Source organism: Puntigrus tetrazona, chromosome 6 (assembly GCF_018831695.1).
Source record: "Puntigrus tetrazona isolate hp1 chromosome 6, ASM1883169v1, whole genome shotgun sequence".
NCBI lineage: Eukaryota > Metazoa > Chordata > Actinopteri > Cypriniformes > Cyprinidae > Puntigrus > Puntigrus tetrazona.
In genome coordinates this window covers 8,658,335-8,671,248 of record NC_056704.1, presented here as the reverse complement: position 1 = coordinate 8,671,248, position 12,914 = coordinate 8,658,335, and the positions used below count along the sequence as shown (strand labels likewise).

Here is a 12,914-nt window from a genome sequence, read left to right as displayed (position 1 = left end):
TGCTGTGGCATCAAATTTTAACTAGTAGTAGTATTGTTACTATATATCCCTAACGTGCTGTTTACCATTGTGATATCAATAAATGTATTCATATCTTGATGTACAACAATCAGGTGTGTCTTAGCATAATTTTGTGATGTTCACTAAGATCTTTCTTATTTCACTAAGGCACATCAAAGATTAAAAAATTCTTAATACATTGTTTGCATACTTAAACTGTAAATTTATTATCTCAATTTATTAAGTCACAATCATAGCTCAACAACGCTGAGCTATATAATACAACTTGCAAATTTGGGAAAAAGTTTCTTCAAAACAGTAGATTTAGTAAGCGCTCATATTGACGTGGAAAAGAGCTTAGCATCACGTCAGAGCAGACATACGCACAGTTTATTGCCCGAGCATTGCAGGTTTTAGAAAATGTAAGCTGTTCTTGCTCGCTGCTTTAAATTATGATTGAGGATATTTTATGTGTTAATGACGTTAATTAGGAGTCTTTAGTGATTCGTAGATTGCATATCTGAAAGAGAGATGTGAACACTGTTTCTGTTCGTAAGTTCATTCTGTGAATCGCACGTGAATTTAGCATGGTTTCTGCACAGCATTCGATAAATGAGGCCCCAGGTCACTTGTGCAGCTTTAAAATATAAGTAACCTTTCCTATACAAGAGGTACTGAAAGCTGAGAATCTTTAAAAAAAAATCTGAAACAAGGTCTATCAGCAGGGAAGCTTCTACTAAACAGCTTTTCATCATCCTGACAGACTTAAAGCAGCCTTGTATTTTCTTAATGTTTTTCAGTATCTTTTAACACTCTGTGTATTCATTTAACATTTAGAATAAGGATAAGAGATTTTAATAGAAAAATAACTACTAAAGCAAGATGAAAGTATTTCATACAATAACTATACTATACTGCAAGTGTGTTGTATGGTAGAGCTGTGTAAGGCACGGAAGAAGATGTCATTTGTCATTTGTAAGAAATGTTCATGCCAGTTGTAATTTAACTATAGCCAATTAGCTTTAATCAGTAGTTTTCTATATATTATAAATAACTTAAATTTCATTAAATTACTATTTTGTTTGTGAAATGATTAGATTCATAGCATAGCATAAATGTGCTACTTTTATTTGTTATTTTATAGCTTGATAGCCCCAGTCCCCTTCTACTTTTATTATAGTCTCGCCAGGCTTCCCGGGAACCGATCCATAGTCTACCAGCTCTCCATCCACAGTTGATGCCTTTGGGAGAATATGGTTCCAGACGTAGAGCCTTTACATCGACATAAACAACATGGGGCAGTTTGTGTTAAGATGACCTCCTTTTTCCATAGCTATGAATAGGTGCAGGTGAGATACCTGGCTTCACATAAATCAGGTGGATTATGCCATCATCAAGTCTGGAAGCAGGTGCAGCCAACATGTTTTTTGCAAGGTGGGACTGGTACATGTCGACAACTAGAACAAAATCTTCATCTTGAACCACTTTCCTGTGTTTGGTACTGGCTGGTTGAGGGGGTTAAGTAAGAAGTCCATAGGACCAAGTACTGACAAGATAATTGTTTGGATTGTTTTGACTTGGGAGTATTGTTGGAGTTGTTAAAATTTTGTGACCAAGTAAGTAGTTTGAAGGACAGCAGGAATCAGAGTTAGACTGGGGCAGTGTGTGTCTGAATGATGCAGTTGAATCCACCAAACTAGGTTGAGATGTGGAGTTCTCTATGGGTAAATAAGCTAGTTTCCCCCTTTACACCAGTGAAGCCAAATGAACCAGGGTAACCATTTTAAATCAGGCAGCTCCCACATGCTGATATTTCTCACTTTCAGTGTCTACATCAGTCACAAAGTCCCAGATCAAAGACAGGAAGGAGAAAAAGTGTTAACTGTAGGACATGTAGACCGATGTGACAGTCTTGACACCAGGCCTTTACGTATGATAAAGCCACAACTGATCAACAGCTCCTCACTGGACACAGCTCGTAACATGGAAAACAGGTACATTAGTCACCATAAACCTTTATCATGCCTGTGCAATAAGTGCACTGACAATATTGTTTTTTTTCTAATAAAATGATGTATTTGTTTTTGTTGTTGTTGTTGTTGTGGTTTTTAGCTATTAAATGTTACAAATTTCAGGATGGTAATTCAGATCTTCAAGACAGAAACCATTCTTATGAAGTTAGATGCACTCTGTACAATTTGTATTGTCCTTTATAATTGTTACCTGTCAGACTTTAATATGACTGGTGAGATCTTGGGTAAAAGCCATGGCACACTACACAACTGCAACACAGTTTCTTCAAGCCTTTTATAACAAAGGCAACTAGATGAGCACAATATACTAGCCAACATGCTGTAAGTAGACAGCCTTTAAAGAATGACACATTAAGTAATCACAGACAGGTGAGACTTGTATGCTAAATTCTTTTTCTCACAATCCCCAAAAGAAAGACAAGGAAAAGTAAACTATTAGTACTTTAGCTGAAGGGTTCAAGCCCAATTACCTGTTAATCAAACTCCCTGTATCAAGTCTACTTTATTGTCAATTCTTCCACACATACAGCACATACATACAGAGAATTGCGCTTCCTGATTTTTTAATTTTTTTGCATGTTTGTCACACTTTAATATTTAAATTTGTCTGATGATCTGAAATATTAATCAAAGATAAGTAAACACAACATGCAGTTTAAATGCTTAAATGAAGGGAAAACAAAATCCAAACCCACATGGCCTGTGTGTACTATCTACATGGCAGAGTTCCAACACAAAAACTGCTACTGAACAAAAAGAATATAATGGCTTGTCTCAAAACAAAGACTTTTAGGAAAATACTTTGTGTACAGACAAGGCAAAAGTTAATTAAGTTAATTCTGCTAAATGTTAATTAAAACTGAAACTATATAAAACTATATAACTATATAAAAGTACATAAAAATTTCTTACATTTTATATATTTGAAGAGTTAATTTGACCTGCCATAGGTATAAATGGAATGTCTGAAAAATGTCAGGTAGTCAGTATGACATAATGACATCATCATCACCATCATAACAGAACAGTTATGATAATATCTCTTCTGTATCTAAAGCCAATATGCTAATTGCTCAACATTCACATATTTGGCTAATGCTTGTGGTAGCAGTTTGCAGCAGACTTCAGAAACATCTGAAATCAACATCTAATTGAAGTCAATGCTCTGTTAATCAATGTCACTGTATATTGCATGGTTTGCCTAATTGAATTAAAAAAGTGACCACGAACAAGTTTAAACTTAGCAGTTTGCATTGTTAGCAGTCAGAATATTAAGCATATTAGCAGCATAAATTACACATCATACAACAGGAACAAGCACAGTCATGTAATCACCCTGAGGACACTCCAGTAGTGATGGTCATGAAAACAGGTTAAATGAAAACATGCATTCTTGTGTATTTGTTTCAATCAGGGTTTATTATATTAAACAGTGTAATCTCAATGTCATGTTTGTTTAAATCTAAGGTTGATGTTTCATTAGACTTGCTGAGTGTGCATCTACTATGATTTAAGTACAATGTAGAGACTAATATCGTTTGGCTTTTATATTTTGCGCCGATTGTTTTAGTTTTCTGCTCCGTTTCATTTCTCCTTGTGCTTGTTCGTTTATTATTTTTTTTAAGCTCATCAAACAACAACCATCACTCACGGTAAGTAAATGGCTTCTCTCTGCATTGTCATGTATATTTTATTTCTTTCTGTCAGCAAATAGGGATTCACATGTGATAAATGCAGGAAATAGCTAGGTTATAAGTGAGGACAGTGAGAATGTGAAGGTGTAGATACTGCTTTGTATGTGACTAGTGAATCATGTCAATTTTTTTGTTCGCTGGTGTGCAGTAGTAGGGCAACTGATTGACTGTGAGGCGCACTAGACAAAGGTCCAAAAACTGCTTTTCTGTTCCAATCATAACATCAAACAGGTTCTCCTCACTCAGTAAAGCACCCACTGAGAAACCTGATGAAAGTCCTCTAGTAATGGGTGATTCTATTGTTTTGAATGTGAAAATAGAGACACCAGCCACCATAGTCCAATGTTTACCTGGAGCCAGAGTGCCTGAAATCCTGGTAAGTGCTGGCTATTATGCTAAACGTAATTTAGCAAGATTGTTATTCACGTCTGTGCTAATGATGTTCAACTTTGAACAATGATGTCTGTTACCGAATTAGAAAACGCAGAAAACTGGCTGCAGATTTTAATATCTAGTTGATTATGAAAAACATGCATTAGGATCAGCATTCTTAGACGATCTGAACTCTATTGGGGTTAGACAACACATGTCAGGACCTAATCATTGTCGAAATCATACTCTAGAATTAATACTGTCACATGGAATGGATGTTAATGGTGTTGAAATTCTGCAGCAATGTTATAATATTTCAGATAATGATCTAGTTTTGTGTAAACCCCATATCTAAATCTCTGTATGGTACAAGTTACTTTGTAATCTTCCAGAAAAACTTGATGATGTAACAGAAACTATGTACTCTATTTTTTGTAGCACTTTAGATACAGTTGCTCCTTTATGCTTAAAAAAAATGAAATTCTGACTCTGTGGTATAATGAGCACACTCGCACCCTGAAGGGAGCAGCCTGGAAGATGGAGCATAGCTGGAGAAAAACAAAATTAGAAGCATTTTGTATAGCTTGGCAGGAAAGTAACCTATCATACAGAAAAGCATTAAAAACTGCTAGATTATTTTTCACCTGATTTAGAGGAAAACAACAAAACAAACACGGTATTTATTGAATAGTGATTTAATTTAACGAAAAATAAAGCATCAACAGGTGCTTATATTGTCCAAGATTATTATTTTGATTATTATTAACTCATCATTGTCATTAGGATATGTCCCCAAAACCTTCAAATTCTTTCAATCATTAAAAAAACACATGACCCCAAAGATTTTTGTCAATTACAGACTGTTCTCGAATCTCCATTTTCTTTCAAAGATAGTAGAAAAGGTAGTATTCCTTCTTAAAGAAAATGGGTATCTGTGAGGATTTCCAATCAGGATTAAGACCGTACCATAGTACTGAGACTGCTCTCATTATATTTGCAAATGAACTGCTTCTATCATCTGATCATGGTTGTATCTTGTTATTATTGCTATTGGGTCTTAGCGCGGCGTTCAACATGATCGATCACAGGCATTATTGGAAGTGCCTTAGCATTGTTTAAATCGTGTTTATCTGACTGCAGTTTGTAGCATGAGGAATGATGGAGGTATCATATCATTCACAAGTGAAATATGGAGTTCCTCAAGGCTCAGTACTAGGGCTGTTACTTTTCACACTTTACATGTTACCTCTGGGAGATATTATCCGGAGACATGGTGTTACCTTTAACTAATATGCCGATGGTACTACGCTCTATATTTCTTTGTGGCCTGGTGATACATACCAAATTGAGAAACTAACAGGTAAAATTACAGAGTAAAATTTTGCCTTTCTCACCAGTAGGATATAATGAGCTTACAATACCAGGGCTAAATTATGCTATTTTTTCTGCAGAGATTTGCTTACTGCCTCTTTGTGAGAAATGAGAAGTGCATAATTTTATTGCCGTATCTTTGGAACAGTTTAGATTTGAAAATTTTAATTAGAATTTATTTGATTAATGACCTACACAATGTCTTACTGATATTGATCCAAAAAGCATGTAAAAAGCAATTGGATAAAATTATTTCCTTATAGATCTAGACAAGCAATGTATGAATTTTGGAAAGTCTTACCCAGAAAAAAGGTGTCTAGAGGCTGCCAGTGCATTTCCAGAGTCCCCTGGAAGCACTCCCAGAGGAGTTTGAATAGCTTCTTCCCTATCCTCACATTCCATCAGCCTATTTAACACCTAAGGGCAAGGCAAGAAAAAAACAGTCTCATCTCATCTCAAGACAATCTCATCTTTAATAAAATGCAAATTATACTTTTAATAGGCTGTATGTAAAAAATTAGATGCTCCTAATACTAAAATGTTTGGCATCCGTTGTTACACAAATGTTTGTTATTTGCACTCAATGCCCATATATAAGATTAAGGTGTTTTTATTCAAAAGTACATTTCAGCATCTAATCTTTTTTCAACACTGTTTCAGCAGATGCAAAAGTTTGTTGAATTAACATAACTTTGTAATGTTAATTCAATTAGTGTTGAACTGTCCTGAACCACGCCTCTGTGTCTCTCTCCGACGGCCACCGGGCAGGAACCAGAATACTAACGGTCCAGAACTACATCTCCCATCATGCCCCATGCCTTGGTCTGATTGCCTGCTGAGGTGTTTCTCATTACACCGGCTATATAAGCCGTACCCTGACACATGCTCAGTGTGAAGTCTTATCCTTGCCCCCAGCTGGTAATGCTGGGTGTTTATATCGCACTGATTTCCTGTGTTTACCTTGGACTATTTACCGATTCTCTATTTGTTTGCTGCCTGCCTACTGACCCCGATTTTGATACTCGCTGCCTTTAAAACTGTAAACTCTGCACCTTAATACAAGTATGGTAGAACTATCACTTCCACCACAAAAGAATGCTTTTTAAGTAATCTCCCTGACTTACCTCAATTTCTTGACACATGCAATACGACACAAAAACTTAATGATGTAACAGAAACTATGCACTCTCTTTTTTAGGGTACTTTAGATACAGTTGCTCCTTTACTCTTAAGAAAGATGAAAGAAAACAATCTGACTCCATGGTATAATGAAAACACACGCACCCTAAAGAGAGCAGCCCGGAAAATGGAGCGCAGTTGGAGAAAAACTAAATTAGAAGTATTTCATATTGAATGGCAGGAAAGAATCCTACCATACAGAAAAACATTAAAAACGGCTAGATCTTATTATTTTTCAAAATTCAATTCATATCAAATTCAAATTTTATTTGTCACATACACATACATACATGGTACGACATATACCCCCCAAAATTATTTCTATAAAAATGAGCCACGTTTAAAAGGTAGAGGGGGAGTTGTTGCAACAATTTATAACAATATTCTTAGTACTTCTCAGAGGGCAGGCTTTAAGTATAGCTCATTTGAAGTTTTGGTGCTGCATATAACATTATCTACAGAATCATGTGCTAGTGATAAATCTTCTGTCATGTTTGTACTGGCTACTGTATACAGGCCACCAGGGCACAGCACAGATTTCATTAAAGAATTTGCTGATTTTCTAACTGAGTTAGTAGTGGCCACAGAAAAAGTCTTAATTGTTGGCGATTTTAATATCCATGTTGATAATGAAAAAGACTCATTAGGATCAGCTTTCTTAGACATTTTGAACTCCGTTGGGGTTAGACAACACGTCTCTGGACCTACTCATTGTCGAAATCATACTCTAGATCTAATACTGTCACATGGAATGGATGTTAAAATGGTTGAAGTACTGCAGCAAAGTGATGACATTTCAGATCACTATCTAGTCTTGTGTGAACTCTGTATAGTTAAACCTGTAAACTCTGCACCTTATTACAAGTATGGTAGAACCATCTCTTCCACCACAAAAGAAAGCTTTCTAAATAACCTTCCTGACTTATCTCAATTCCTTAGCTCATCCAATACGACGCAAAAACTTGATGATATAACAGAAACTATGCACTCTCTTTTTTCTAGCACTTTAGATACAGTTGCTCCTTTGCACTTAAAAAAGATAAAAGAAAACAATCTGACTCCATGGTATAATGACAACACACACACCCTAAAGAGAGCAGCCCGGAAAATGGAGCGCAGTTGGAGAAAAACCAAATTAAAAGTATTTCGTATTGCCTGGCGGGAGAGTATGCTGTCATACAGAAAAGCATTAAAAATTGCAAGATCTGATTATTTTTCATCCCTTTTAGAAGAAAACAAACACAACCCCGGTATTTATTCAGTACAGTAACTAAATTAACAAAAAAATAAAGCATCAACAGGTGCTAATATTCCCCAAGAGTATAGCTGCAATGAGTTCATGAATTTCTTTACTTCTAAGATTGATACCATCAGAGATAAAATTGTAACTATGCAGCTGTCAAATCTACAGTTTCACATCAGATAGTGAGCTTTAGATCTCCTGAGGAAAAATTACACTCTTTCTCTATTATAGGAGAAGAAGACTTGTACAAACTTGTTAAATCATCTAAACCAGCAACATGTATGTTAGACCCTGTTCCATCTAAACTATTAAAAGATCTGCTTCCAGAAGTCATAGATCCTATTTTGAACATTATTAATTCATCATTGTCATTAGGATATGTTCCCAAAACCTTCAAACTGGCTGTAGTTAAACCTCTCATTAAGAAACCACATCTTGATCCCAAAGACTTAGTAAATTACAGACCAATCTCTAATCTTCCTTTTCTGTCAAAGATACTAGAAAAGGTAGTATCCTCACAACTGTATTCCTTTTTAGAAAAAAATGTTGTCTGTGAGGATTTCCAATCAGGTTTTAGACCGTACCATAGTACTGAGACTGCTCTCATTAGAGTTACTAATGACCTGCTTTTATCATCTGATCGTGGTTTTATCTCATTATTAGTGCTATTAGATCTTAGCGCAGCATTCGATACTATTGATCACAACATTCTCTTGGATAGACTAGAAAACTATGTTGGCATTAGAGGAAGCGCCTTAGCATGGTTTAAATCATACCTATCTGACCGCTATCAGTTTGTGGCATTAAATGAGGAGGTATCATATCAATCACAAGTGAAATATGGAGTTCCTCAAGGCTCAGTGCTAGGACCGTTACTTTTCAACCTGTACATGTTACCTCTGGGAGATATTATCAGGAGTCATGGTGTTAGCTTTCACTGCTATGCTGATGATACTCAGCTCTATATTTCAGCGCAGCCTGGTCATACACACCAAATTGAGAATCTAACAGAATGCATAGTCAATATAAAAAGCTGGATGATGAGTAACTTCTTAATGTTAAATTCTGAAAAAACAGAGGTGCTAATAATTGGACCTAAAACCCCACATATAATAATCTAGAACACAGCCTATCACTTGATGGCTGCTCTGTTAATTCTTCATCATCAGTTAGGAACCTAGGTGTGCTGTTTGACCGCAATCTTTCCTTCGAAAATCATGTTTCTAGCATCTGTAAAACTGCGTTTTTCCATCTTAAAAATATATCTAAATTATGACCTATGCTTTCAACCTCTAATGCAGAAATATTAATTCATGCGTTTATGACCTCAAGGTTAGATTATTGTAATGCTTTATTGGGTGGTTGTTCTGCACGCTTAATAAACAAACTTCAGCTAGTCCAAAACGCAGCAGCCAGAGTCCTTACTAGAACTAGGAAGTATGATCATATTAGCCCGGTTCTGTCAAATCAAACATCGAATAGATTTTAAAATCTTATTAATTACCTATAAAGCCCTGAATGGTTTAGCTCCTCAATACTTGAGCGAGCTCTTATCACATCATAGTCCTGCACGTCCGCTGCGTTCTCAAAACTCTGGCCATTTGATAATACCTAGAATATCAAAATCAACTGCGGGCGGCAGATCATTTTCCTATCTAGCACCTAAACTCTGGAACAATCTCCCTAACTCTGTTCGGGAAGCAGACACACTCTGCCAGTTTAAATCTAGATTAAAGACACATCTTTTTAACTTAGCCTACACATAACACACCAACACACCTTTTATTATTCAAATCCGTTAAAGGATTTTTAGGCTGCATTACTTAGATTTGCTGGAACCGGGAACACTACTCCTACAATACGATGTACTTGTGACATCGTAAAAAGAATGGCATCTACGCTACTATTAGTCCTGTCTCTTTCTCAATCTGTTTTCACAGTTTGTATCCAGACTAGATGGTCGATCAGCACCCAGAGATTATGTTCATCAGAGACCAGAACACCTAGATGCGCCCGTGGACAGATCACCAGATCCTGATGCACACACACACACGCACACACTAAGTCATTTACACTACCTGACACAGCTGGAAGTTAAGTGCTGGGCGTCCAGTCAGAGGAGAACTGACCCCAACTGAGTCTGGTTTCTCCCAAGGTTTTTTTTTTCTCCATTCGGTATGCATGGGGTTTTGTTTCCTTGCCGCTGTCGCCTCTGGCTTGCTTGGTTGGGGACACTTAACTTCTAGTGATTATCGTTGAATTGACTACAGAGACCGTCTCTGCATTTAATAAGAAATTGGTCACTCTCGTCATTATACATCCCTGTCATTATACATCCCTGTCATTATACATCCCTGTCTGTAAGAGCCATTTTGGCGGTTTGCTTTGGATTGTGTGCATGTGTGTCCAGTAGGGGTCACTCTTGGTGGGTTGTGCACAGAATATAGGTGGGAACCTTCCCTCAGGTGACAGGTGTTGCTGGAGGGAAGGGGCACACAGTTTTTTGACCGCTACGCTAAGCTGTTTGTACCATGATACAAGTTGTAAGGTGATGGACAGGTGGATTTATTGACTGTTTGTTTGGATTCTTGCCATATGGAAATGAAGACCAGGAACGGGTAAAATAAATCGACAACCATGAGCATTTTAATATCTTGTGTGGACATTCTAGTTAATATAAATGTAAGAGTGCACGTCCATTTACAAGCACCGACCAGCATCCCTCAGCAGCTTAAAGTAGTGGACTTAGCTGCTTACACTGTCATTATACTGTACAGTGCTTTGATGCAACCTGTGTTGTTAAAAGCGCTATATAAATAAAAATGATTGATTGATTGATTGACATGCAGTGAAATGTTTTTACAACTGTCCAGCGTCGGAAAGAAAAAACAATATATATATATATATATAATATTGATATATAAAATATATATAAATATATATAAAATATAAAAATATATATACAAAGAAGTGTACAAGTATAAAAGGTAAAAATGAAATAAGTATAAAATATAAAATATAAAGTGGCTGTATGAATGTCCAATATAAAGTGACTAGTGCAATTTTGTCCAGTGTAATTTTTCAATTGTAAGTGGGTATCTGGGGAAGAGGGGTGAACATGGAAATCCCGGTGATTAGGTGCTGGGTGTTCTCTGGTTCAGACTCCGAATGGCCTGCGGGAAGAAGCTCCTCCTCATTCTCTCTGTGTTTGCCTTCAGGGAACGAAAGCGCTTTCCTGAACGCAGCAGAGAAAAGAGTCCATTGTTGGGATGGCTGAGGTTTCCACGATCTTCCTGGCCCTGGTACAGCACCGCTTGTTGTAGATGTGCTGCAGCACAGGGAGCTCAGTGCGGATGGTGCGCTCAGCTAACCGCACCACCCTCTGAAGGGCTTGCCTGTCCTGCATGGTGCTGTTCCCGAACCAGGAGGTGATGTTTCCCGTCAGGACATTCTCAATGGTGCAGGTGTAAAAGTTCCTGAGCACCTGAGATGAGTCCCTTAAGCGCCTCAGATGCTGCCGGGCCTTCTTCACCAGGGTGTTGATGTGACAGGACCAAGACAGGTCCTCCGTGATGTTAACACCCAGGTACCGAAAACTGTCCACTCTCTCCACTGGGGTCCCTTTGATCATGATGGGATGGTAAGAGCGCACCTGCTTCGTGCTGAAGTCCACTATTAACTCCTTTGTTTTGCTGACGTTCAGGAGCAGATTGCTCTCCTGACACCATCTCTCCAGGTTGTTGATCTCCTGAAGGTAGGCCATCTCATCGTTGTTGGAGATCAGGCCCACCACAACAGTGTCGTCAGCAAATTTAATGATGGTGGTGGAGTTTGTAGTGGCCACACAGTCATGTGTGTACAGCGAGTACAGCAGGGGACTCAGAACACAACCCTGAGGGGCTCCAGTGCTGAGAGTGAGGGAGGATGAGGTGTGTTTTCCCATCCGTCGACAGACCACAGCTTGTGGTCTGTCGGTCAGGAAGTTGGTGATCCAGTGACGCAGGGATGGGCTGAGTCCCAGGACCTCCAACTTCGAGGTGAGTTTGGAGGGAACTATGGTGTTGAACGCTGAACTATAGTCCACGAACAGCATTTTCACATAGTTCCCTTTTCTAAAATCCAGGTGGCTTGTGTTTGTGTGGAGGAGGTGTGTGATGGCATCCTCCGGAGACCAGTTCTGGCGGTAGGTGAACTGTAGTGGGTCGAGTGTGTCCGGTAGTGATGCGGTGATGAAGTCTCTGACGAGTCTCTCGAAGCACTTCATCACTACCGATGTCAGAGCTACCGGGCGGTAATCATTCAGGCAAGATGGTTGAGGTTTCTTCGGCACAGGAACAATGATGGACTGTTTGAAACACAAGGGGACTGTAGACTGTTTCAGGGAGAGATTAAATATCTCAGTGAACACCGGTGCTAACGTCATGCTCCGAAATGGTGAACGTGATTTCCTCTCCGGCTCTCTCAGCATGCATGCTGTTCATCATACCGCTAGCGGCGCTAGCGTGATTAGCGTGATTAGCTGCAGCCTCGAAACAAGCATAAAAGTTATTTAGCTCATCTGCCAGAGAAGCATCCGCGCTGGAGGTTGGCATTTTTTAGTCTGTGATGTTTCTCAGTCCCTGCCACAGGCTCCTAGAGTCACTGTGTTGAAACTGTGACTCTAGTTTCCTCCCGTAGCACCTCTTTGCCTCCTTTACCACTCTGCGCATGCTGTACGATGCAGCCTTGTATTCGGTCATATCCCCGGTGACTATCCCCGTGTTATAGGCTGCGGAGTGGGATCTCAGAGAGTCGCGGATAGTTTTGTCTACCCACGGCTTCTGGTTGGGAAACGTCCTGATGACGGTAGTTTCCCGATGAATCCCACCACCACTTCCGTGAACACATTGAAATCCTCGGAGCTACACCTGAACATGGCCCAGTCTGCGTCATCCAAAGCATCCTGCAGAGCGGCCACCGAATGGTCAGACCAGCGTGACACTTCCCTCTGTACCGGGGCTTCCTGTTTCAGCCTCTGTTTGT

General features: G+C 38.7%; 1 pseudogene; it reads right to left on the bottom strand.

Annotated features, from left to right (window-relative positions):
* Positions 1 to 1,133: 1,133 nt before the first annotated feature.
* Positions 1,134 to 12,631, bottom strand: LOC122346806 (annotated as a pseudogene).
* Positions 12,632 to 12,914: the final 283 nt, after the last annotated feature.